The sequence below is a fragment of the Heterodontus francisci genome, chromosome 25 (genome assembly GCF_036365525.1).
Source record: "Heterodontus francisci isolate sHetFra1 chromosome 25, sHetFra1.hap1, whole genome shotgun sequence".
In the NCBI taxonomy this organism is placed as follows: Eukaryota; Metazoa; Chordata; class Chondrichthyes; order Heterodontiformes; family Heterodontidae; genus Heterodontus; species Heterodontus francisci.
In genome coordinates this window covers 2770986-2797822 of record NC_090395.1, presented here as the reverse complement: position 1 = coordinate 2797822, position 26837 = coordinate 2770986, and positions in this window count along the sequence as shown.

The window sequence follows — 26837 nt, the reverse complement described above, 5'->3', positions numbered from 1 at the left end:
GCGGTCTACTCATCCCCTGAGTCTGTGATTCAGAGACAGGGGGCGGTCTACTCATCCCCTGAGTCTATGATACAGAGACAGGGGGCGGTCTACTCCTCCCCTGAGTCTGTGATAAAGAGACAGGGGGCGGTCTACTCCTCCCCTGAGTCTGTGATAAAGAGACAGGGGGCAGTCTGCTCATCCCCTGAGTCTGTGACACAGAGACAGGGGGCGCTCTACTCATCCCCTGAATCAATGATACAGAAACAGGGGAAGGTGTACTCATCCCCTGAGTCTGTGATACAGGGACAGGGGGCAGTCTGCTCATCCCCTGAGTCTATGATACAGAGACAGGTTGCGGTCTACTCATCCCCAAGTGTGTGATACAGAGACAGGGGGCGGTCTACTCATCCCCTGAGTCTGTGACACAGAGACAGGGGCGGTCTACTCATCCCCTGAGTCTTTGACACAGAGACAGGGGGCGGTCTATTCATCCCCTGAATCAATGATACAGAAACAGGGGGCGTTGCACTCATCCCCTGAGTCTGTGATACAGAGACAGGGGGCGGTCTACTCATCCCCTGAGTCTGTGACACAGAGACAGGCAGTGTTCTACTCATCCCCTGAATCTGAGATACAGAGACAGGGGGCGGTCCACTCATCCCCTGAGCCTGTGACACAGAGACAGGGGGCGGTCTACTCATCCCCTGAATCAATGATACAGAAACAGGGGGCGTTCTACTCATCCCCTGAGCATGTGACACAGAGACAGGGGTCGGTCTACTCATCCCCTGAATCAATGATACAGAAACAGGGGGCGGTCTACTCATCCCCTGAATCAATGATACAGAAACAAGGGGCGTTCTACTCATCCCCTGGGTCTGTGATACAGGGACAGGGGGCGGTCTAGTCATTCCCCGAGTGTTTGATACAGAGACAGGGAGCGGTCTACTCATCCCCCGAGTGTTTGATACAGAGACAGGTGGCAGTCTACTCATCCCCTGAGTCTGTGATGCAGACAGACGGCGCGGTCTACTCATCCCCTGAGTCTATGATACAGAGACATGGGGCGGTCTACTCATCCCCTGAGTCTGTGATTCAGAGACAGGGGGCGGTCTACTCATCCCCTGAGTCTATGATACAGAGACATGGGGCGGTCTACTCATCCCCTGACTCTGTGATTCAGAGACAGGGGGCGGTCCACTCATCCCCATAGTCTATGATACAGAGACATGGGGCGGTCTACTCATCCCCTGAGTCTGTGATACAGGGACAGGAGGCGGTCCAGTCCTCCCCTGAGTCTGTGATACAGAGACAGGGGGCGGTCTACTCATCCCCTGAATCAATGATACAGAAACAGGGGGCGGTGTACTCATCCCCAGAGTCTGTGACACAGAGACAGGGGGCGGTCTACTCATCCCCTGAATCAATGATACAGAAACAGGGGGCGGTGTACTCATCCCCTGAGTCTGTGATACAGGGACAGGGGGCGGTCTATTCCTCCCCTGAGTCTGTGATACAGAGACAGGGGGCGGTCTAATCATCCCCGAGTGTGTGATACAGAGACAGGGGGCGGTCTACTCCTCCCCTGAATCAATGATACGGAAACAGGGGGCGGTCTACTCATCCACTGAGTCTGTGATACAGGGACAGGGGGCGGTCTACTCATCCCCTGAGTGTTTGATACAGAGACAGGGGGTGGTCTACTCATCCCCCGAGTGTTTGATACAGAGACAGGGGGCGGTCTACTCATCCCCTGAGTCTGTGATGCAGAGACAGGGTGCGGTCTACTCATCCCCTGAGTCTATGAGACAGAGACATGGGGCGGTCTACTCATCCCCTGAGTCTGTGATTCAGAGACAGGGGGCGGTCTACTCATCCCCTGAGTCTATGATACAGAGACAGGGGGCGGTCTACTCATCCCCAGAGTCTGTGATTCAGAGACAGGGTGCGGTCTACTCATCCCCTGAGTCTATGATACAGAGACATGGGGCGGTCTACTCATCCCCAGAGTCTGTGATTCAGAGACAGGGTGCGGTCTACTCATCCCCTGAGTCTATGAGACAGAGACATGGGGCGGTCTACTCATCCCCTGAGTCTGTGATTCAGAGACAGGGGGCGGTCTACTCATCCCCTGAGTCTATGATACAGAGACAGGGGGCGGTCTACTCATCCCCTGAGTCTGTGATACAGGGACAGGAGGCGGTCTACTCCTCCCCTGAGTCTGTGATACAGAGACAGGGGGCAGTCTGCTCATCCCCTGAGTCTGTGACACAGAGACAGGGGGCGGTCTACTCATCCCCTGAATCAATGATACAGAAACAGGGGACGGTGTACTCATCCCCTGAGTCTGTGATACAGGGACAGGGGGCAGTCTGCTCATCCCCTGAGTCTATGATACAGAGACAGGTTGCGGTCTACTCATCCCCAAGTGTGTGATACAGAGACAGGGGGCGGTCTACTCATCCCCTGAGTCTGTGACACAGAGACAGGGGCGGTCTACTCATCCCCTGAGTCTTTGACACAGAGACAGGTGGCGGTCTACTCATCCCCTGAATCAATGATACAGAAACAGGGGGCGGTGCACTCATCCCCTGAGTCTGTGATACAGAGACAGGGGGCGGTCTACTCATCCCCTGAGTCTGTGACACAGAGACAGGCAGTGTTCTACTCATCCTCTGAATCTGAGATACAGAGACAAGGGGCAGTTTGCTCATCACCTGGGTCAGTGATAAAGAGACAGGGGGCAGTCTATTCATCCCCTGAGTCTGTGACACAGAGACAGGGGGCGGTCTACTCATCCCCTGAGTCTGTGACAGAGAGACAGGGGCAGTCTACTCATCCCCTGAATCAATGATACAGAAACAGGGGGTGGTCTACTCATCCCATGAGTCTGTGATACAGAGACAGGCAGTGGTCTACTCATCTCCTGAGTCTGTGATACAGAGACAGGGGGCAGTCTACTCATCCCATGAGTCTGTTATACAGAGACAGGCGGCGGTCTACTCATCCCCTAAATCTCTGACACAGAGACAGGGGGCAGTCTACTCATCCCCTGAGTCTATGACACAGAGACATGGGGCGGTCTACTCATCCCCTGAGTCTGTGATACAGAGACAGGGGGCGGTCTACTCATCCCCTGAATCAATGAAACATAAACAGGGGGCGGTGCACTCATCCCCTGTGTCTGTGATACAGAGACAGGGGCCGGTCTACTCATCCCCTGAGTCTGTGAAACAGAGACATGGGGCGGTCTACCTATCCCCTCAGTTTGTGATACAGTGACAGGGGGCGGTCGACTCATCCCCTGAGTTTGTGATACAGAGACAGGCAGCCGTCTGCTCATCCCCTAAATCTCTGACACAGAGACAGGGGGCAGTCTACTCATCCCCTGAGTCTGTGATACAGAGACAGGGGGCGGTCTACTCATCCCCTGAGTCTGTGACACAGAGACAGGGGGCGTTCTTCTCATCCCCTGAATCAATGATACAGAAACAGGGGGCGGTGCACTCATCCCCTGAATCTGAGATACAGAGACAAGGGGCAGTTTGCTCATCCCCTTGGTCAGTGATAAAGAGACAGGGAGCGGTCCACTCATTTTCTGAGTCTGTGACACAGACTCAGGGGATGAGTAGACCGCCCCCTGGCACTGTATCACAAACTCAGGGGATGAGTAGATCCCCCCCTGTCTCTGTAACACAGAATCAGTGGATGAATAGACCGCCCCCTGTCTCTGTATCACAAACTGAGGGGATGAGTAGACCGCCCCCTGTCTCCGTATCACAGACTCAGGGAAAGAGTTAACCGCCCCCAAACTCTGCATCACAGACTCGGGGGATGAGTAGACCGCCCCCTGTCTCTGTATCGCACACTCGGGGGATGGTTAGACCACACCCTGACTCTGTTTCACAGACTGAGGGGCTAAGTAGACCGCCCCCTGTCTCTGTATCACAGACTCCGGGGATGAGTAGACCGCCCCCTGTCTCTGTGTCACAGACTCAGGGGATGAGTAGACCGTCCACTGTCTCTGTGTCACAGACTCAGTGGATAAGTAGACCGCCCCCTGTCTCTGTGTCACAGACTCAGGGGATGAGTAGACCGCCCCCTTTCTCTGTGTCACAGACTCAGGGGAAAAGTAGACCGCCTCCTGTCTCTGTATCTCAAACTGAGGGGATAAGTAGACCGCCCCCTGTCTCTCTATCACAAACTCAGGGGATGAGCAGAGCGTCCCCTGTCTCTGTATCTCAAACTGAGTGGATAAGTAGACCACCCCCTGTCTCTGTATCACAAACTGAGGGGATAAGTAGACCGACTCCGGTCTCTGTATCACAGACTCAGGGGATGGGTAGACCGTCCCCTGTCTCTGTATCACAAACTGAGGGGATAAGTAGACTGCCCCCTGTCTCTGTATCACAGACTCAGGGGATGAGTAGACCGTCACCTGTCTCCGTATCACAAACTGAGGGGATAAGTAGACCGCCCCCTGTCTCTGTGTCACAGACTCAGGGGATGAGTAGACCGCCCCTTTTCTCTCTTTCACAAACTCAGGGGATGAGAAGACCGCCCCCTGTCTCTGTATCACAGACTCAGGGGATGAGTAGACCGCCCCCTGTCGCTGTATCACGGACTCAGGGGATGAGAAGACCGCCCCCTGTCTCTGTATCACAGACTCAGGGGATGAGTAGACCGCCCCCTGTCTCTGTATCACAAACTCAGGGGGTGAGTAGACCGCCCCCTGTCTCTCTATCACAAACTCAGGGGATGAGCAGACCGTCCCCTGTCTCTGTATCTCAAACTGAGGGGATGAGTAGACCGTCCCCTGTCTCTGTATCACGAATTTATGGAATGAGCAGACGTCTGCCTGTCTCTGTATCACAGACTCAGGGGATGAGTAGACCGCCCCCTGTCTCTGTATCACAAACTCAGGGGACGAGTAGACCGCCCCCTGTCTCTGTATCACAAACTCAGGGGATGAGCAGACCGTCCCCTGTCTCTGTATCTCAAACTGACGGGATAAGTAGACCGCCCCCTGTCTCTGTGTCACAGACTCAGGGGATGAATAGACCGCCCCCGTCTCTCTATCACAAACTCAGGGAATGAGTAGACCGTCCCCTGTCTCTGTATCACAAACTGAGGGGATAAGTAGACCGTCCCCTGTCTTTGTATTACACACTCAGTGGATCAGCAGACTGCCCCCTGTCTCTGCATCACAGACTCAGGGGATGAGTAGACCGCCCCCTGTCTCTGTATCACAGACTCAGGGGATGAGTAGACCGCCATCTGTCTTTGTATCACAGACTCAGGGGATGAGTAGACCGCCCCCTGTCTCTGCATCTCAGAGTCAGGGGATGACTAGACAGCCCCGTGTCTTTGTATCACACACTCAGTGGATGAGTAGACCGCCCCCTGTCTAGGCATCACAGACTCAGTGGATGAGTCGACCGCCCCCTGTCTCTGTTTCAAAAACTGAGGGGATAAGTAGACCGCCCCTGTCTCTGTATCACTGACTCAGGGGATGAGTAGACCACCCCCTGTCTCTGTTTCACAAACTGAGGGGATAAGTAGACCGCCCCTGTCTCTGTATCACTGACTCAGGGGATAAGTAGACCGCCCCTGTCTCTGTATCACAGACTCAGGGGATGAGTAGACCGCCCCCTTCGTCTCTATCACAGACCCAGGGGATGAGTAAACTGCCCCTTGTGTCTGTATCTCAGATTCAGGGGATGAGTCGACCGCCCCCTGTCTCTGTATCACAAACTCAGGGGATGAGTAGACCGCCCCCTGTCTCTGTATCACAGACTCCGGGGTCGAGCAGACCGCCCCCTGTCTCTGTGTCACAGACTTTGGGGGATGAGTAGACCGCCCCCTGTCTCTGTATCATTGATTCAGGGGATGAGTAGACCGCCCCCTGTCTCAGTATCACAGACTTTGGGGGATGAGTAGACCGCTCCCCTGTCTCTGTATCATTGATTCAGGGGATGAGCAGACCGCCCCCTGTCTCTGTATCACAGACTCAGGGGATGAGTAGACCGCCCCCTGTCTCTGTATCACAAACTGAGGGGATGAGTAGACTGCCCCCTGTCTCTGTATCACAGACTCAGGGGATGAGTAGACGGCCCCCTTCGTCTCTATCACAGACCCAGGGGATGAGTAAACTGCCCCTTGTGTCTGTATCTCAGATTCAGGGGATGAGTAGACCGCCTCCTGTCTCTGTATCATTGATTCAGGGGATGAGGAGACAGGCCCCTGTCTCTGTATCACAAACTGAGGGAATGAGTAGACCGCCCCCTGTCTCTGTATCACAGATTCAGGGTATGAGTAGACCGCCCCTGTCTCTGTATCATTGATTCAGGGGATGAGTAGACCGCCCACTGTTTCTATGTCACAGACTCAAGGGATGAGTAGACCGCCCCCTGTCTCTGTATCACAGACTCAGTGGATGAGAAGACCGCCCCCTGTCTCTGTATCACCGACTCAGGGGATGAGTAGACCGCCCCTGTCTCTGTATCACCGACTCGGGGGATGAGTATACCGCCCCCTGTCTCTGTATCACAGACTCGGGGGATGAGTAGACCGCCCCCTGTCTCTGTATCATTGATTCAGGGGATGAGTAGACAGCCCCCTGTCTCTGTATCACCGACTCAGGGGATGAGTAGACAGCCCCCTGTCTCTGTATCACAGACTCGGGGGATGAGTAGACCGCCCCCTGTCTCTGTATCACCGACTCAGGCGATGAGTAGACCGCCCCCTGTCTCTGTATCACAGAGTCAGTGCATGAGTAGACCGTCACCTGTCTCTGTATCACAGACTCAGTGGATGAGAAGACCGCCCCCTGTCTCTGTATCACAGACTCAGGGGATGAGTAGACCGCCCCCTTTCTCTGTATCACATACTGAGGGGATGAGTAGACCGCCCCCTGTCTCTGTATCACAGACTCAGTGGATGAGAAGACCGCCCCCTGTCTCTGTATCACAGACTCAGGGGATGAGTAGACCGCCCCCTGTCTCTGTATCACATACTGAGGGGATGAGCAGACTGCCCCCTGTCTCTGTTTCTCAGACTCAGGGGATGAGGAGACCGCCCCCTTCCTCTCTATCACAGACCAAGGGGATGAGTAAACTGCCCCTTGTCTCTGTATCTCAGACTCAGGGGATGAGTAGACCGCCCCCTTCCTCTCTATCACAGACCAAGGGGATGAGTAAACTGCCCCTTGTCTCTGTATCACAGACTCGGGGGATGAGTAGACCCCCCCCTGTCTCTGTAACACAGAATCAGTGGATGAGTAGACCGTCACCTGTCTCTGTATCACAGACGCGGGGGATGAGTAGATCCCCCCCTGTCTCTGTAACACAGAATCAGTGGATGAGTAGACCGTCACCTGTCTCTGTATCACAGACTCGGGGGATGAGTAGACCCCCCCCTGTCTCTGTAACACAGAATTAGTGGATGAGAAGACCGCCCCCTGTCTCTGTATCTCAGAGTCAGTGGATGACTAGACCGGCCCCTGTCTTTGTATCTCAGACTCAGTGGATGAGTAAACCGGCCCCTGTCTCTGTATCAAAGACTCAGGGGATGAGTAGACCGCCCCCTATCTCTGTAACACATGCTGAGGGGATACGTAGACCGCCCCCTGTCTCTGTATCACAAACTGAGGGGATGAGTAGACCGCCCCCAGTCTCTGTATCAAAGACTCAGGGGAAGAGTAGACCGCCCCCTGTCTCTGTATCACAGACTCAGGGGATGAGCAGACCGCCCCCTATCTCTGTATCACAGACTCAGGGGATGAGTAGAACGCCCTCTGTCTCTGTATCACAAATTTAGGGAATGAGTAGACCGCCCCCTGTCTTTGTATCACAGACTTGGGGGATGAGTAGACCGCCCCCTGTCTCTGTATCATTGATTCAGGGGATGAGTAGACCACTCCCTGTCTCTGTATCACCGACTCAGGGGATGAGTAGACCGCCCCCTTCCTCTGTATAACAGACACAGGGGATGAGTAGACCGCCCCCTGTCTCTGTATCACAGACTCAGGGGATGAGTAGACGGCCCCCTTCCTCTGTATAACAGACTCAGGAGATAAGTAGACCGCCCCCTGTCTCTGTGTCACAAACTGAGGGGATAAGTAGACCGCCCCCTGTCTCTGTATCACAAACTCAGGGGATAAGTAGACCGCCCCCTGTCTCTGTATCACAGACTCAGGGGATGAGTAGACCGCCCTCTGTCTCTGTATCACAAACTGAGGGGCTGAGTAGACCGTCCGCTGTCTCTGTATCACAAACTGAGGGGATAAGTAGACCGACCCCTGTCTCTGTATCACATACTCAGGGGATGGGTAGACCGCACCTGTCTCTGTATCACAAACTGAGGGGATAAGTAGACTGCCCCCTGTCTCTGTATCACAGACTCAGGGGATGAGTAGACCGTCACCTGTCTCCGTATCACAAACGGAGGGGATAAGTAGACCGCCCCCTGTCTCTGTGTCACAGACTCAGGGGATGAGTAGACCGCCCCTTTTCTCTCTTTCACAAACACAGGGGATGAGAAGACCGGCCCCTGTCTCTGTATCACAGACTCAGGGGATGAGTAGACCGCCCCCTGTCTCTGTATCACAGACTCAGGGGATGAGAAGACCGCCCCCTGACTCTGTATCACAGACTCATGGGGATGAGTAGACCGCCCCCTGTCTCTGTGTCACAGACTCAGGGGGTGAGTAGACCGCCCCCTGTCTCTCTATCACAGACTCAGGGGGTGAGTAGACCGCCCCCTGTCTCTCTATCACAAACTGAGGGGATGAGTAGACCGTCCCCTGTCTCTGTATCACGAATCTATGGAATGAGCAGACGGCTGCCTGTCTCTGTATCACAGACTCAGGGGATGAGTAGACCGCCCCCTGTCTCTGTATCACAAACTCAGGGGACGAGTAGACCGCCCCCTGTCTCTGTATCACAAACTCAGGGGATGAGCAGACTGCCCCCTGTCTCTGTATCACAGACTCAGGGGATGAGCAGACCGTCCCCTGTCTCTGTATCTCAAACTGACGGGATAAGTAGACCGCCCCCTGTCTCTGTGTCACAGACTCAGGGGATGAGTAGACCGCCCCCTGTCTCTGTATCACAAACTGAGGGGATAAGTAGACCGCCCCCTGTCTCTGTATCACAGACTCAGTGGATGAGCAGACTGCCCCCTGTCTCTGTATCACAGACTCCGGGGATGAGTAGACCGCCCCCTGTCTCTGTATCACAAACTGAGGGGATAAGTAGACCGCCCCCTGTCTCTGTATCACAGACTCAGTGGATGAGCAGACTGCCCCCTGTCTCTGTATCACAGACTCCGGGGATGAGTAGACCGCCCCCTGTCTCTGTATCACAAACTGAGGGGATAAGTAGACCGCCCCCTGTCTCTGTGTCACAGACTCAGGGGATGAGTAGACCGTCCACTGTCTCTGTGTCACAGACTCAGGGGATAAGTAGACCACCCCCTGTCTCTGTGTCACAGACTCAGGGGATGAGTAGACCGCCCCCTTTCTCTGTGTCACAGACTCAGGGGAAAAGGAGACCGCCTCCTGTCTCTGTATCTCAAACTGAGGGGATAAGTAGACCGCCCCCTGTCTCTCTATCACAAACTCAGGGGATGAGCAGAGCGTCCCCTGTCTCTGTATCTCAAACTGAGTGGATAAGTAGACCACCCCCTGTCTCTGTATCACAAACTCAGGGGATAAGTAGACCGCCCCCTGTCTCTGTATCACAAACTGAGGGGATAAGTAGACCGACTCCGGTCTCTGTATCACAGACTCAGGGGATGGGTAGACCGTCCCCTGTCTCTGTATCACAAACTGAGGGGATAAGTAGACTGCCCCCTGTCTCTGTATCACAGACTCAGGGGATGAGTAGACCGTCACCTGTCTCCGTATCACAAACTGAGGGGATAAGTAGACCGCCCCCTGTCTCTGTGTCACAGACTCAGGGGATGAGTAGACCGCCCCTTTTCTCTCTTTCACAAACTCAGGGGATGAGAAGACCGCCCCCTGTCTCTGTATCACAGACTCAGGGGATGAGTAGACCGCCCCCTGTCTCTGTATCACGGACTCAGGGGATGAGAAGACCGCCCCCTGTCTCTGTATCACAGACTCAGGGGATGAGTAGACCGCCCCCTGTCTCTGTATCACAAACTCAGGGGGTGAGTAGACCGCCCCCTGTCTCTCTATCACAAACTCAGGGGATGAGCAGACCGTCCCCTGTCTCTGTATCTCAAACTGAGGGGATGAGTAGACCGTCCCCTGTCTCTGTATCACGAATTTATGGAATGAGCAGACGTCTGCCTGTCTCTGTATCACAGACTCAGGGGATGAGTAGACCGCCCCCTGTCTCTGTATCACAAACTCAGGGGACGAGTAGACCGCCCCCTGTCTCTGTATCACAAACTCAGGGGATGAGCAGACCGTCCCCTGTCTCTGTATCTCAAACTGACGGGATAAGTAGACCGCCCCCTGTCTCTGTGTCACAGACTCAGGGGATGAATAGACCGCCCCCGTCTCTCTATCACAAACTCAGGGAATGAGTAGACCGTCCCCTGTCTCTGTATCACAAACTGAGGGGATAAGTAGACCGTCCCCTGTCTTTGTATTACACACTCAGTGGATCAGCAGACTGCCCCCTGTCTCTGCATCACAGACTCAGGGGATGAGTAGACCGCCCCCTGTCTCTGTATCACAAACTGAGGGGATGAGCAGATTGCCCCCTCTCTCTGTATCACAGACTCAGGGGATGAGTAGACCGCCATCTGTCTTTGTATCACAGACTCAGGGGATGAGTAGACCGCCCCCTGTCTCTGCATCTCAGAGTCAGGGGATGACTAGACAGCCCCCTATCTTTGTATCACACACTCAGTGGATGAGTAGACCGCCCCCTGTCTAGGCATCACAGACTCAGTGGATGAGTAGACCGCCCCCTGTCTCTGTTTCAAAAACTGAGGGGATAAGTAGACCGCCCCTGTCTCTGTATCACTGACTCAGGGGATGAGTAGACCACCCCCTGTCTCTGTTTCACAAACTGAGGGGATAAGTAGACCGCCCCTGTCTCTGTATCACAGACTCAGGGGATGAGTAGACCGCCCCCTTCGTCTCTATCACAGACCCAGGGGATGAGTAAACTGCCCCTTGTGTCTGTATCTCAGATTCAGGGGATGAGTCGACCGCCCCATGTCTCTGTATCACAAACTCAGGGGATGAGTAGACCGCCCCCTGACTCTGTATCACAGACTCCGGGGTCGAGCAGACCGCCCCCTGTCTCTGTGTCACAGACTCAGGCGATGAGCAGACCGCCCCCTGTCTCTGCATCACAGACTCAGGGGATGAGTAGACCGCCCCCTGTCTCAGTATCACAGACTTTGGGGGATGAGTAGACCGCCCCCTGTCTCTGTATCATTGATTCAGGGGATGAGCAGACCGCCCCCTGTCTCTGTATCACAGACTCAGGGGATGAGTAGACCGCCCCCTGTCTCTGTATCACAAACTGAGGGGATGAGTAGACCGCCCCGGTCTCTGCATCACAGACTCAGGGGATGAGTAGAACGCCCTCTGTCTCTGTATCACATACTGAGGGGATAAGTGGACCGCCCCCTGTCTTTGTAACACAAATTTAGGGGATAAGTAGACTGCCCCCTGTCTCTGTATCACAGACTCAGGGGATGAGTAGACCGCCCCCTTCGTCTCTATCACAGACCCAGGGGATGAGTAAACTGCCCCTTGTGTCTGTATCTCAGATTCAGGGGATGAGTAGACCGCCTCCTGTCTCTGTATCATTGATTCAGGGGATGAGGAGACAGGCCCCTGTCTCTGTATCACAAACTGAGGGAATGAGTAGACCGCCCCTGTCTCTGTATCATTGATTCAGGGGATGAGTAGACCGCCCACTGTTTCTATGTCACAGACTCAAGGGATGAGTAGACCGCCCCCTGTCTCTGTATCACAGACTCAGTGGATGAGAAGACCGCCCCCTGTCTCTGTATCACAGACTCAGGGGATGAGTAGACCGCCCCCTGTCTCTGTATCACCGACTCAGGGGATGAGTAGACCGCCCCTGTCTCTGTATCAACGACTCGGGGGATGAGTAGACCGCCCCCTGTCTCTGTATCACAGACTCGGGGGATGAGTAGACCGCCCCCTGTCTCTGTATCATTGATTCAGGGGATGAGTAGACAGCCCCCTGTCTCTGTATCACCGACTCAGGGGATGAGTAGACAGCCCCCTGTCTCTGTATCACAGACTCGGGGGATGAGTAGACCGCCCCCTGTCTCTGTATCACCGACTCAGGCGATGAGTAGACCGCCCCCTGTCTCTGTATCACAGAGTCAGTGCATGAGTAGACCGTCACCTGTCTCTGTATCACAGACTCAGTGGATGAGAAGACCGCCCCCTGTCTCTGTATCACAGACTCAGGGGATGAGTAGACCGCCCCCTGTCTCTGTATCACGGACTCAGGGGATGAGAAGACCGCCCCCTGTCTCTGTATCACAGACTCAGGGGATGAGTAGACCGCCCCCTGTCTCTGTACCACAAACTCAGGGGGTGAGTAGACCGCCCCCTGTCTCTCTATCACAAACTCAGGGGATGAGCAGACCGTCCCCTGTCTCTGTATCTCAAACTGAGGGGATGAGTAGACCGTCCCCTGTCTCTGTATCACGAATTTATGGAATGTGCAGACGTCTGCCTGTCTCTGTATCACAGACTCAGGGGATGAGTAGACCGCCCCCTGTCTCTGTATCACAAACTCAGGGGACGAGTAGACCGCCCCCTGTCTCTGTATCACAAACTCAGGGGATGAGCAGACCGTCCCCTGTCTCTGTATCTCAAACTGACGGGATAAGTAGACCGCCCCCTGTCTCTGTGTCACAGACTCAGGGGATGAATAGACCGCCCCCGTCTCTCTATCACAAACTCAGGGAATGAGTAGACCGTCCCCTGTCTCTGTATCACAAACTGAGGGGATAAGTAGACCGTCCCCTGTCTTTGTATTACACACTCAGTGGATCAGCAGACTGCCCCCTGTCTCTGCATCACAGACTCAGGGGATGAGTAGACCGCCCCCTGTCTCTGTATCACAAACTGAGGGGATGAGCAGATTGCCCCCTATCTCTGTATCACAGACTCAGGGGATGAGTAGACCGCCATCTGTCTTTGTATCACAGACTCAGGGGATGAGTAGACCGCCCCCTGTCTCTGCATCTCAGAGTCAGGGGATGACTAGACAGCCCCCTGTCTTTGTATCACACACTCAGTGGATGAGTAGACCGCCCCCTGTCTAGGCATCACAGACTCAGTGGATGAGTAGACCGCCCCCTGTCTCTGTTTCAAAAACTGAGGGGATAAGTAGACCGCCCCTGTCTCTGTATCACTGACTCAGGGGATGAGTAGACCACCCCCTGTCTCTGTTTCACAAACTGAGGGGATAAGTAGACCGCCCCTGTCTCTGTATCACAGACTCAGGGGATGAGTAGACCGCCCCCTTCGTCTCTATCACAGACCCAGGGGATGTGTAAACTGCCCCTTGTGTCTGTATCTCAGATTCAGGGGATGAGTCGACCGCCCCCTGTCTCTGTATCACAAACTCAGGGGATGAGTAGACCGCCCCCTGTCTCTGTATCACAGACTCCGGGGTCGAGCAGACCGCCCCCTGTCTCTGTGTCACAGACTCAGGCGATGAGCAGACCGCCCCCTGTCTCTGCATCACAGACTCAGGGGATGAGTAGACCGCCCCCTGTCTCAGTATCACAGACTTTGGGGGATGAGTAGACCGCCCCCTGTCTCTGTATCATTGATTCAGGGGATGAGCAGACCGCCCCCTGTCTCTGTATCACAGACTCAGGGGATGAGTAGACCGCCCCCTGTCTCTGTATCACAAACTGAGGGGATGAGTAGACCGCCCCGGTCTCTGCATCACAGACTCAGGGGATGAGTAGAACGCCCTCTGTCTCTGTATCACATACTGAGGGGATAAGTGGACCGCCCCCTGTCTTTGTAACACAAATTTAGGGGATAAGTAGACTGCCCCCTGTCTCTGTATCACAGACTCAGGGGATGAGTAGACCGCCCCCTTCGTCTCTATCACAGACCCAGGGGATGAGTAAACTGCCCCTTGTGTCTGTATCTCAGATTCAGGGGATGAGTAGACCGCCTCCTGTCTCTGTATCATTGATTCAGGGGATGAGGAGACAGGCCCCTGTCTCTGTATAACAAACTGAGGGTATGAGTAGACCGCCCCTGTCTCTGTATCATTGATTCAGGGGATGAGTAGACCGCCCACTGTTTCTATGTCACAGACTCAAGGGATGAGTAGACCGCCCCCTGTCTCTGTATCACAGACTCAGTGGATGAGAAGACCGCCCCCTGTCTCTGTATCACAGACTCAGGGGATGAGTAGACCGCCCCCTGTCTCTGTATCACCGACTCAGGGGATGAGTAGACCGCCCCTGTCTCTGTATCATCGACTCGGGGGATGAGTAGACCGCCCCCTGTCTCATATCACAGACTCGGGGGATGAGTAGACCGCCCCCTGTCTCTGTATCATTGATTCAGGGGATGAGTAGACAGCCCCCTGTCTCTGTATCACCGACTCAGGGGATGAGTAGACAGCCCCCTGTCTCTGTATCACAGACTCGGGGGATGAGTAGACCGCCCCCTGTCTCTGTATCACCGACTCAGGCGATGAGTAGACCGCCCCCTGTCTCTGTATCACAGACTCAGGGGATGAGTAGACCGCCCCCTGTCTCTGTATCACCGACTCAGGGGATGAGTAGACCGCCCCTGTCTCTGTATCATCGACTCGGGGGATGAGTAGACCGCCCCCTGTCTCATATCACAGACTCGGGGGATGAGTAGACCGCCCCCTGTCTCTGTATCATTGATTCAGGGGATGAGTAGACAGCCCCCTGTCTCTGTATCACCGACTCAGGGGATGAGTAGACAGCCCCCTGTCTCTGTATCACAGACTCGGGGGATGAGTAGACCGCCCCCTGTCTCTGTATCACCGACTCAGGCGATGAGTAGACCGCCCCCTGTCTCTGTATCACAGAGTCAGTGCATGAGTAGACCGTCACCTGTCTCTGTATCACAGACTCAGTGGATGAGAAGACCGCCCCCTGTCTCTGTATCACAGACTCAGGGGATGAGTAGACCGCCCCCTGTCTCTGTATCACATACTGAGGGGATGAGTAGACCGCCCCCTGTCTCTGTATCACAGACTCAGTGGATGAGAAGACCGCCCCCTGTCTCTGTATCACAGACTCAGGGGATGAGTAGACCGCCCCCTGTCTCTGTATCACATACTGAGGGGATGAGCAGACTGCCCCCTGTCTCTGTTTCTCAGACTCAGGGGATGAGGAGACCGCCCCCTTCCTCTCTATCACAGACCAAGGGGATGAGTAAACTGCCCCTTGTCTCTGTATCTCAGACTCAGGGGATGAGTAGACTGCCCCCTGTCTCTGTATCTCAGACTCAAGGGATGAGTAGACCGCCCCCTTCCTCTCTATCACAGACCAAGGGGATGAGTAAACTGCCCCTTGTCTCTGTATCTCAGACTCAGGGGATGAGTAGACCGCCCCCTTCCTCTCTATCACAGACCAAGGGGATGAGTAAACTGCCCCTTGTCTCTGTATCACAGACTCGGGGGATGAGTAGACCCCCCCCTGTCTCTGTAACACAGAATCAGTGGATGAGTAGACCGTCACCTGTCTCTGTATCACAGACTCGGGGGATGAGTAGACCCCCCCCTGTCTCTGTAACACAGAATCAGTGGATGAGTAGACCGTCACCTGTCTCTGTATCACAGACTCGGGGGATGAGTAGACCCCCCCCTGTCTCTGTAACACAGAATTAGTGGATGAGAAGAACGCCCCCTGTCTCTGTATATCAGAGTCAGTGGATGACTAGACCGGCCCCTGTCTTTGTATCTCAGACTCAGTGGATGAGTAGACCGTCAGCTGTCTTTGTATCACACACTCAGTGGATGGGTAAACCGGCCCCTGTCTCTGTATCAAAGACTCAGGGGATGAGTAGACCGCCCCCTATCTCTGTAACACATGCTGAGGGGATACGTAGACCGCCCCCTGTCTCTGTATCACAAACTGAGGGGATGAGTAGACCGCCCCCAGTCTCAGTATCAAAGACTCAGGGGAAGAGTAGACCGCCCCCTGTCTCTGTATCACAGACTCAGGGGATGAGTAGACCGCCCCTTGTCTCTGCATCACATACTGAGGGCATGAGCAGACCGCCCCTTATCTCTGTATCACAGACTCAGGGGATGAGTAGAACGCCCTCTGTCTCTGTATCACAAATTTAGGGAATGAGTAGACCGCCCCCTGTCTTTGTATCACAGACTTGGGGGATGAGTAGACCGCCCCCTGTCTCTGTATCATTGATTCAGGGGATGAGTAGACCACCCCCTGTCTCTGTATCACCGACTCAGGGGATGAGTAGACCGCCCCCTTCCTCTGTATAACAGACACAGGGGATGAGTAGACCGCCCCCTGTCTCTGTATCACAGACTCAGGGGATGAGTAGACGGCCCCCTTCCTCTGTATAACAGACTCAGGAGATGAGTAGACCGCCCCCTGTCTCTGCATCACAGACTCAGGGGATGAGTAGACAGCCCCCTGTCTCTGTATCATTGATTCAGGGGATGAGTAGACCACCCCCTGTCTCTGTATCACCGACTCAGGGGATGAGTAGACCGCCCCCTTCCTCTGTATAACAGACACAGGGGATGAGTAGACCGCCCCCTGTCTCTGTATCACAGACTCAGGGGATGAGTAGACGGCCCCCTTCCTCTGTATAACAGACTCAGGAGATGAGTAGACCGCCCCCTGTCTCTGCATCACAGACTCAGGGGATGAGTAGAATGCCCTCTGTCTCTGTATCACAAACTGAGGGAATGAGTAGACCGCCCCCTGTCTCTGTATCACAGATTCAGGGTATGAGTAGACAGCCCCCTGTCTCTGTATCACAGACTCGGGGGATGAATAGACCGCCCCCTGTCTCTGTATCATTGATTCAGGGGATGAGTAGACAGCCCCCTGTCTCTGTATCACAGACACGGGGGATGAATAGACCGCCCCCTGTCTCTGTATCATTGATTCAGGGGATGAGTAGACCGCCCCCTGTCTCTGTTTCACTGACTCGGGGGATGAGTAGACCGCCCCCTGTCTCTGTATCACAGACTCAGGGGATGAGTTGACCGCCTCCTGTCTCTCTATCACAAACTCAGGGAATGAGTAGACCGTCCCCTGTCTCTGTATCACAAACTGAGGGGATAAGTAGACCGCCCCCTGTCTCTGTATCACAGACTCAGTGGATGAGCAGACTGCCCCCTGTCTCTGTATCACAGACTCCGGGGATGAGTAGACCGCCCCCTGTCTCTGTATCACAAACTGAGGGGATAAGTAGACCGCCCCCTGTCTCTGTGTCACAGACTCAGGGGATGAGTAGACCGTCCACTGTCTCTGTATCACAGACTCAGGGGATAAGTAGACCGCCCCCTGTCTCTGTGTCACAGACTCAGGGGATGAGTAGACCGCCCCCTTTCTCTGTGTCACAGACTCAGGGGAAAAGTAGACCGCCTCCTGTCTCTGTATCTCAAACTGAGGGGATAAGTAGACCGCCCCCTGTCTCTCTATCACAAACTCAGGGGATGAGCAGAGCGTCCCCTGTCTCTGTATCTCAAACTGAGTGGATAAGTAGACCACCCCCTGTCTCTGTATCACAAACTCAGGGGATAAGTAGACCGCCCCCTGTCTCTGTATCACAGACTCAGGGGATGAGTAGACCGCCCTCTGACTCTGTATCACAAACTGAGGGGCTGAGTAGACCGTCCCCTGTCTCTGTATCACAAACTGAGGGGATAAGTAGACCGACTCCGGTCTCTCTATCACAAACTCAGGGAATGAGTAGACCGTCCCCTGTCTCTGTATCACAAACTGAGGGGATAAGTAGACCGCCCCCTGTCTCTGTATCACAAACTCAGGGGATGAGTAGACCGCCCCCTGTCTCTGTATCACAAACTGAGGTGATAAGTAGACCGCGCCCTGTCTCTGTATCACAGACTCAGTGGATGAGCAGACTGCCCCCTGTCTCTGTATCACAGACTCCGGGGATGAGTAGACCGCCCCCTGTCTCTGTATCACAAACTGAGGGGATAAGTAGACCGCCCCCTGTCTCTGTGTCACAGACTCAGGGGATGAGTAGACCGTCCACTGTCTCTGTGTCACAGACTCAGTGGATAAGTACACCGCCCCCTGTCTCTGTGTCACAGACTCAGGGGATGAGTAGACCGCCCCCTTTCTCTGTGTCACAGACTCAGGGGAAAAGTAGACCGCCTCCTGTCTCTGTATCTCAAACTGAGGGGATAAGTAGACCGCCCCCTGTCTCTCTATCACAAACTCAGGGGATGAGCAGAGCGTCCCCTGTCTCTGTATCTCAAACTGAGTGGATAAGTAGACCACCCCCTGTCTCTGTATCACAAACTGAGGGGATAAGTAGACCGACTCCGGTCTCTGTATCACAGACTCAGGGGATGGGTAGACCGTCCCCTGTCTCTGTATCACAAACTGAGGGGATAAGTAGACTGCCCCCTGTCTCTGTATCACAGACTCAGGGGATGAGTAGACCGTCACCTGTCTCCGTATCACAAACTGAGGGGATAAGTAGACCGCCCCCTGTCTCTGTGTCACAGACTCAGGGGATGAGTAGACCGCCCCTTTTCTCTCTTTCACAAACTCAGGGGATGAGAAGACCGCCCCCTGTCTCTGTATCACAGACTCAGGGGATGAGTAGACCGCCCCCTGTCTCTGTATCACGGACTCAGGGGATGAGAAGACCGCCCCCTGTCTCTGTATCACAGACTCAGGGGATGAGTAGACCGCCCCCTGTCTCTGTATCACAAACTCAGGGGGTGAGTAGACCGCCCCCTGTCTCTCTATCACAAACTCAGGGGATGAGCAGACCGTCCCCTGTCTCTGTATCTCAAACTGAGGGGATGAGTAGACCGTCCCCTGTCTCTGTATCACGAATTTATGGAATGAGCAGACGTCTGCCTGTCTCTGTATCACAGACTCAGGGGATGAGTAGACCGCCCCCTGTCTCTGTATCACAAACTCAGGGGACGAGTAGACCGCCCCCTGTCTCTGTATCACAAACTCAGGGGATGAGCAGACCGTCCCCTGTCTCTGTATCTCAAACTGACGGGATAAGTAGACCGCCCCCTGTCTCTGTGTCACAGACTCAGGGGATGAATAGACCGCCCCCGTCTCTCTATCACAAACTCAGGGAATGAGTAGACCGTCCCCTGTCTCTGTATCACAAACTGAGGGGATAAGTAGACCGTCCCCTGTCTTTGTATTACACACTCAGTGGATCAGCAGACTGCCCCCTGTCTCTGCATCACAGACTCAGGGGATGAGTAAACCGCCCCCTGTCTCTGTATCACAGACTCAGGGGATGAGTAGACCGCCATCTGTCTTTGTATCACAGACTCAGGGGATGAGTAGACCGCCCCCTGTCTCTGCATCTCAGAGTCAGGGGATGACTAGACAGCCCCGTGTCTTTGTATCACACACTCAGTGGATGAGTAGACCGCCCCCTGTCTAGGCATCACAGACTCAGTGGATGAGTAGACCGCCCCCTGTCTCTGTTTCAAAAACTGAGGGGATAAGTAGACCGCCCCTGTCTCTGTATCACTGACTCAGGGGATGAGTAGACCACCCCCTGTCTCTGTTTCACAAACTGAGGGGATAAGTAGACCGCCCCTGTCTCTGTATCACAGACTCAGGGGATGAGTAGACCGCCCCCTTCGTCTCTATCACAGACCCAGGGGATGAGTAAACTGCCCCTTGTGTCTGTATCTCAGATTCAGGGGATGAGTCGACCGCCCCCTGTCTCTGTATCACAAACTCAGGGGATGAGTAGACCGCCCCCTGTCTCTGTATCACAGACTCCGGGGTCGAGCAGACCGCCCCCTGTCTCTGTGTCACAGACTTTGGGGGATGAGTAGACCGCCCCCTGTCTCTGTATCATTGATTCAGGGGATGAGTAGACCGCCCCCTGTCTCAGTATCACAGACTTTGGGGGATGAGTAGACCGCCCCCTGTCTCTGTATCATTGATTCAGGGGATGAGCAGACCGCCCCCTGTCTCTGTATCACAGACTCAGGGGATGAGTAGACCGCCCCCTGTCTCTGTATCACAAACTGAGGGGATGAGTAGACTGCCCCCTGTCTCTGTATCACAGACTCAGGGGATGAGTAGACCGCCCCCTTCGTCTCTATCACAGACCCAGGGGATGAGTAAACTGCCCCTTGTGTCTGTATCTCAGATTCAGGGGATGAGTAGACCGCCTCCTGTCTCTGTATCATTGATTCAGGGGATGAGGAGACAGGCCCCTGTCTCTGTATCACAAACTGAGGGAATGAGTAGACCGCCCCCTGTCTCTGTATCACAGATTCAGGGTATGAGTAGACCGCCCCTGTCTCTGTATCATTGATTCAGGGGATGAGTAGACCGCCCACTGTTTCTATGTCACAGACTCAAGGGATGAGTAGACCGCCCCCTGTCTCTGTATCACAGACTCAGTGGATGAGAAGACCGCCCCCTGTCTCTGTATCACCGACTCAGGGGATGAGTAGACCGCCCCTGTCTCTGTATCACCGACTCGGGGGATGAGTATACCGCCCCCTGTCTCTGTATCACAGACTCGGGGGATGAGTAGACCGCCCCCTGTCTCTGTATCATTGATTCAGGGGATGAGTAGACAGCCCCCTGTCTCTGTATCACCGACTCAGGGGATGAGTAGACAGCCCCCTGTCTCTGTATCACAGACTCGGGGGATGAGTAGACCGCCCCCTGTCTCTGTATCACCGACTCAGGCGATGAGTAGACCGCCCCCTGTCTCTGTATCACAGAGTCAGTGCATGAGTAGACCGTCACCTGTCTCTGTATCACAGACTCAGTGGATGAGAAGACCGCCCCCTGTCTCTGTATCACAGACTCAGGGGATGAGTAGACCGCCCCCTTTCTCTGTATCACATACTGAGGGGATGAGTAGACCGCCCCCTGTCTCTGTATCACAGACTCAGTGGATGAGAAGACCGCCCCCTGTCTCTGTATCACAGACTCAGGGGATGAGTAGACCGCCCCCTGTCTCTGTATCACATACTGAGGGGATGAGCAGACTGCCCCCTGTCTCTGTTTCTCAGACTCAGGGGATGAGGAGACCGCCCCCTTCCTCTCTATCACAGACCAAGGGGATGAGTAAACTGCCCCTTGTCTCTGTATCTCAGACTCAGGGGATGAGTAGACCGCCCCCTTCCTCTCTATCACAGACCAAGGGGATGAGTAAACTGCCCCTTGTCTCTGTATCACAGACTCGGGGGATGAGTAGACCCCCCCCTGTCTCTGTAACACAGAATCAGTGGATGAGTAGACCGTCACCTGTCTCTGTATCACAGACGCGGGGGATGAGTAGATCCCCCCCTGTCTCTGTAACACAGAATCAGTGGATGAGTAGACCGTCACCTGTCTCTGTATCACAGACTCGGGGGATGAGTAGACCCCCCCCTGTCTCTGTAACACAGAATTAGTGGATGAGAAGACCGCCCCCTGTCTCTGTATCTCAGAGTCAGTGGATGACTAGACCGGCCCCTGTCTTTGTATCTCAGACTCAGTGGATGAGTAAACCGGCCCCTGTCTCTGTATCAAAGACTCAGGGGATGAGTAGACCGCCCCCTATCTCTGTAACACATGCTGAGGGGATACGTAGACCGCCCCCTGTCTCTGTATCACAAACTGAGGGGATGAGTAGACCGCCCCCAGTCTCTGTATCAAAGACTCAGGGGAAGAGTAGACCGCCCCCTATCTCTGTATCACAGACTCAGGGGATGAGTAGAACGCCCTCTGTCTCTGTATCACAAATTTAGGGAATGAGTAGACCGCCCCCTGTCTTTGTATCACAGACTTGGGGGATGAGTAGACCGCCCCCTGTCTCTGTATCATTGATTCAGGGGATGAGTAGACCACTCCCTGTCTCTGTATCACCGACTCAGGGGATGAGCAGACCGCCCCCTTCCTCTGTATAACAGACACAGGGGATGAGTAGACCGCCCCCTGTCTCTGTATCACAGACTCAGGGGATGAGTAGACGGCCCCCTTCCTCTGTATAACAGACTCAGGAGATAAGTAGACCGCCCCCTGTCTCTGTATCACAAACTGAGGGGATAAGTAGACCGCCCCCTGTCTCTGTGTCACAAACTGAGGGGATAAGTAGACCGCCCCCTGTCTCTGTATCACAAAACTCAGGGGATAAGTAGACCGCCCCCTGTCTCTGTATCACAGACTCAGGGGATGAGTAGACAGCCCTCTGTCTCTGTATCACAAACTGAGGGGATAAGTAGACCGACCCCTGTCTCTGTATCACATACTCAGGGGATGAGTAGACCGTCCGCTGTCTCTGTATCACAAACTGAGGGGATAAGTAGACCGACCCCTGTCTCTGTATCACATACTCAGGGGATAGGTAGACCGTCCCCTGTCTCTGTATCACAAACTGAGGGGATAAGTAGACTGCCCCCTGTCTCTGTATCACAGACTCAGGGGATGAGTAGACCGTCACCTGTCTCCGTATCACAAACGGAGGGGATAAGTAGACCGCCCCCTGTCTCTGTGTCACAGACTCAGGGGATGAGTAGACCGCCCCTTTTCTCTCTTTCACAAACACAGGGGATGAGAAGACCGGCCCCTGTCTCTGTATCACAGACTCAGGGGATGAGTAGACCGCCCCCTGTCTCTGTATCACAGACTCAGGGGATGAGAAGACCGCCCCCTGACTCTGTATCACAGACTCATGGGGATGAGTAGACCGCCCCCTGTCTCTGTGTCACAGACTCAGGGGGTGAGTAGACCGCCCCCTGTCTCTCTATCACAGACTCAGGGGGTGAGTAGACCGCCCCCTGTCTCTCTATCACAAACTGAGGGGATGAGTAGACCGTCCCCTGTCTCTGTATCACGAATCTATGGAATGAGCAGACGGCTGCCTGTCTCTGTATCACAGACTCAGGGGATGAGTAGACCGCCCCCTGTCTCTGTATCACAAACTCAGGGGACGAGTAGACCGCCCCCTGTCTCTGTATCACAAACTCAGGGGATGAGCAGACTGCCCCCTGTCTCTGTATCACAGACTCAGGGGATGAGCTGACCGTCCCCTGTCTCTGTATCTCAAACTGACGGGATAAGTAGACCGCCCCCTGTCTCTGTGTCACAGACTCAGGGGATGAGTAGACCGCCCCCTGTCTCTGTATCACAAACTGAGGGGATAAGTAGACCGCCCCCTGTCTCTGTATCACAGACTCAGTGGATGAGCAGACTGCCCCCTGTCTCTGTATCACAGACTCCGGGGATGAGTAGACCGCCCCCTGTCTCTGTATCACAAACTGAGGGGATAAGTAGACCGCCCCCTGTCTCTGTATCACAGACTCAGTGGATGAGCAGACTGCCCCCTGTCTCTGTATCACAGACTCCGGGGATGAGTAGACCGCCCCCTGTCTCTGTATCACAAACTGAGGGGATAAGTAGACCGCCCCCTGTCTCTGTGTCACAGACTCAGGGGATGAGTAGACCGTCCACTGTCTCTGTGTCACAGACTCAGGGGATAAGTAGACCACCCCCTGTCTCTGTGTCACAGACTCAGGGGATGAGTAGACCGCCCCCTTTCTCTGTGTCACAGACTCAGGGGAAAAGGAGACCGCCTCCTGTCTCTGTATCTCAAACTGAGGGGATAAGTAGACCGCCCCCTGTCTCTCTATCACAAACTCAGGGGATGAGCAGAGCGTCCCCTGTCTCTGTATCTCAAACTGAGTGGATAAGTAGACCACCCCCTGTCTCTGTATCACAAACTCAGGGGATAAGTAGACCGCCCCCTGTCTCTGTATCACAAACTGAGGGGATAAGTAGACCGACTCCGGTCTCTGTATCACAGACTCAGGGGATGGGTAGACCGTCCCCTGTCTCTGTATCACAAACTGAGGGGATAAGTAGACTGCCCCCTGTCTCTGTATCACAGACTCAGGGGATGAGTAGACAGTCACCTGTCTCCGTATCACAAACTGAGGGGATAAGTAGACCGCCCCCTGTCTCTGTGTCACAGACTCAGGGGATGAGTAGACCGCCCCTTTTCTCTCTTTCACAAACTCAGGGGATGAGAAGACCGCCCCCTGTCTCTGTATCACAGACTCAGGGGATGAGTAGACCGCCCCCTGTCTCTGTATCACGGACTCAGGGGATGAGAAGACCGCCCCCTGTCTCTGTATCACAGACTCAGGGGATGAGTAGACCGCCCCCTGTCTCTGTATCACAAACTCAGGGGGTGAGTAGACCGCCCCCTGTCTCTCTATCACAAACTCAGGGGATGAGCAGACCGTCCCCTGTCTCTGTATCTCAAACTGAGGGGATGAGTAGACCGTCCCCTGTCTCTGTATCACGAATTTATGGAATGAGCAGACGTCTGCCTGTCTCTGTATCACAGACTCAGGGGATGAGTAGACCGCCCCCTGTCTCTGTATCACAAACTCAGGGGACGAGTAGACCGCCCCCTGTCTCTGTATCACAAACTCAGGGGATGAGCAGACCGTCCCCTGTCTCTGTATCTCAAACTGACGGGATAAGTAGACCGCCCCCTGTCTCTGTGTCACAGACTCAGGGGATGAATAGACCGCCCCCGTCTCTCTATCACAAACTCAGGGAATGAGTAGACCGTCCCCTGTCTCTGTATCACAAACTGAGGGGATAAGTAGACCGTCCCCTGTCTTTGTATTACACACTCAGTGGATCAGCAGACTGCCCCCTGTCTCTGCATCACAGACTCAGGGGATGAGTAGACCGCCCCCTGTCTCTGTATCACAAACTGAGGGGATGAGCAGATTGCCCCCTCTCTCTGTATCACAGACTCAGGGGATGAGTAGACCGCCATCTGTCTTTGTATCACAAACTCAGGGGATGAGTAGACCGCCCCCTGTCTCTGCATCTCAGAGTCAGGGGATGACTAGACAGCCCCCTATCTTTGTATCACACACTCAGTGGATGAGTAGACCGCCCCCTGTCTAGGCATCACAGACTCAGTGGATGAGTAGACCGCCCCCTGTCTCTGTTTCAAAAACTGAGGGGATAAGTAGACCGCCCCTGTCTCTGTATCACTGACTCAGGGGATGAGTAGACCACCCCCTGTCTCTGTTTCACAAACTGAGGGGATAAGTAGACCGCCCCTGTCTCTGTATCACAGACTCAGGGGATGAGTAGACCGCCCCCTTCGTCTCTATCACAGACCCAGGGGATGAGTAAACTGCCCCTTGTGTCTGTATCTCAGATTCAGGGGATGAGTCGACCGCCCCATGTCTCTGTATCACAAACTCAGGGGATGAGTAGACCGCCCCCTGTCTCTGTATCACAGACTCCGGGGTCGAGCAGACCGCCCCCTGTCTCTGTGTCACAGACTCAGGCGATGAGCAGACCGCCCCCTGTCTCTGCATCACAGACTCAGGGGATGAGTAGACCGCCCCCTGTCTCAGTATCACAGACTTTGGGGGATGAGTAGACCGCCCCCTGTCTCTGTATCATTGATTCAGGGGATGAGCAGACCGCCCCCTGTCTCTGTATCACAGACTCAGGGGATGAGTAGACCGCCCCCTGTCTCTGTATCACAAACTGAGGGGATGAGTAGACCGCCCCGGTCTCTGCATCACAGACTCAGGGGATGAGTAGAACGCCCTCTGTCTCTGTATCACATACTGAGGGGATAAGTGGACCGCCCCCTGTCTTTGTAACACAAATTTAGGGGATAAGTAGACTGCCCCCTGTCTCTGTATCACAGACTCAGGGGATGAGTAGACCGCCCCCTTCGTCTCTATCACAGACCCAGGGGATGAGTAAACTGCCCCTTGTGTCTGTATCTCAGATTCAGGGGATGAGTAGACCGCCTCCTGTCTCTGTATCATTGATTCAGGGGATGAGGAGACAGGCCCCTGTCTCTGTATCACAAACTGAGGGAATGAGTAGACCGCCCCTGTCTCTGTATCATTGATTCAGGGGATGAGTAGACCGCCCACTGTTTCTATGTCACAGACTCAAGGGATGAGTAGACCGCCCCCTGTCTCTGTATCACAGACTCAGTGGATGAGAAGACCGCCCCCTGTCTCTGTATCACAGACTCAGGGGATGAGTAGACCGCCCCCTGTCTCTGTATCACCGACTCAGGGGATGAGTAGACCGCCCCTGTCTCTGTATCAACGACTCGGGGGATGAGTAGACCGCCCCCTGTCTCTGTATCACAGACTCGGGGGATGAGTAGACCGCCCCCTGTCTCTGTATCATTGATTCAGGGGATGAGTAGACAGCCCCCTGTCTCTGTATCACCGACTCAGGGGATGAGTAGACAGCCCCTGTCTCTGTATCACAGACTCGGGGGATGAGTAGACCGCCCCCTGTCTCTGTATCACCGACTCAGGCGATGAGTAGACCGCCCCCTGTCTCTGTATCACAGAGTCAGTGCATGAGTAGACCGTCACCTGTCTCTGTATCACAGACTCAGTGGATGAGAAGACCGCCCCCTGTCTCTGTATCACAGACTCAGGGGATGAGTAGACCGCCCCCTGTCTCTGTATCACGGACTCAGGGGATGAGAAGACCGCCCCCTGTCTCTGTATCACAGACTCAGGGGATGAGTAGACCGTCCCCTGTCTCTGTACCACAAACTCAGGGGGTGAGTAGACCGCCCCCTGTCTCTCTATCACAAACTCAGGGGATGAGCAGACCGTCCCCTGTCTCTGTAT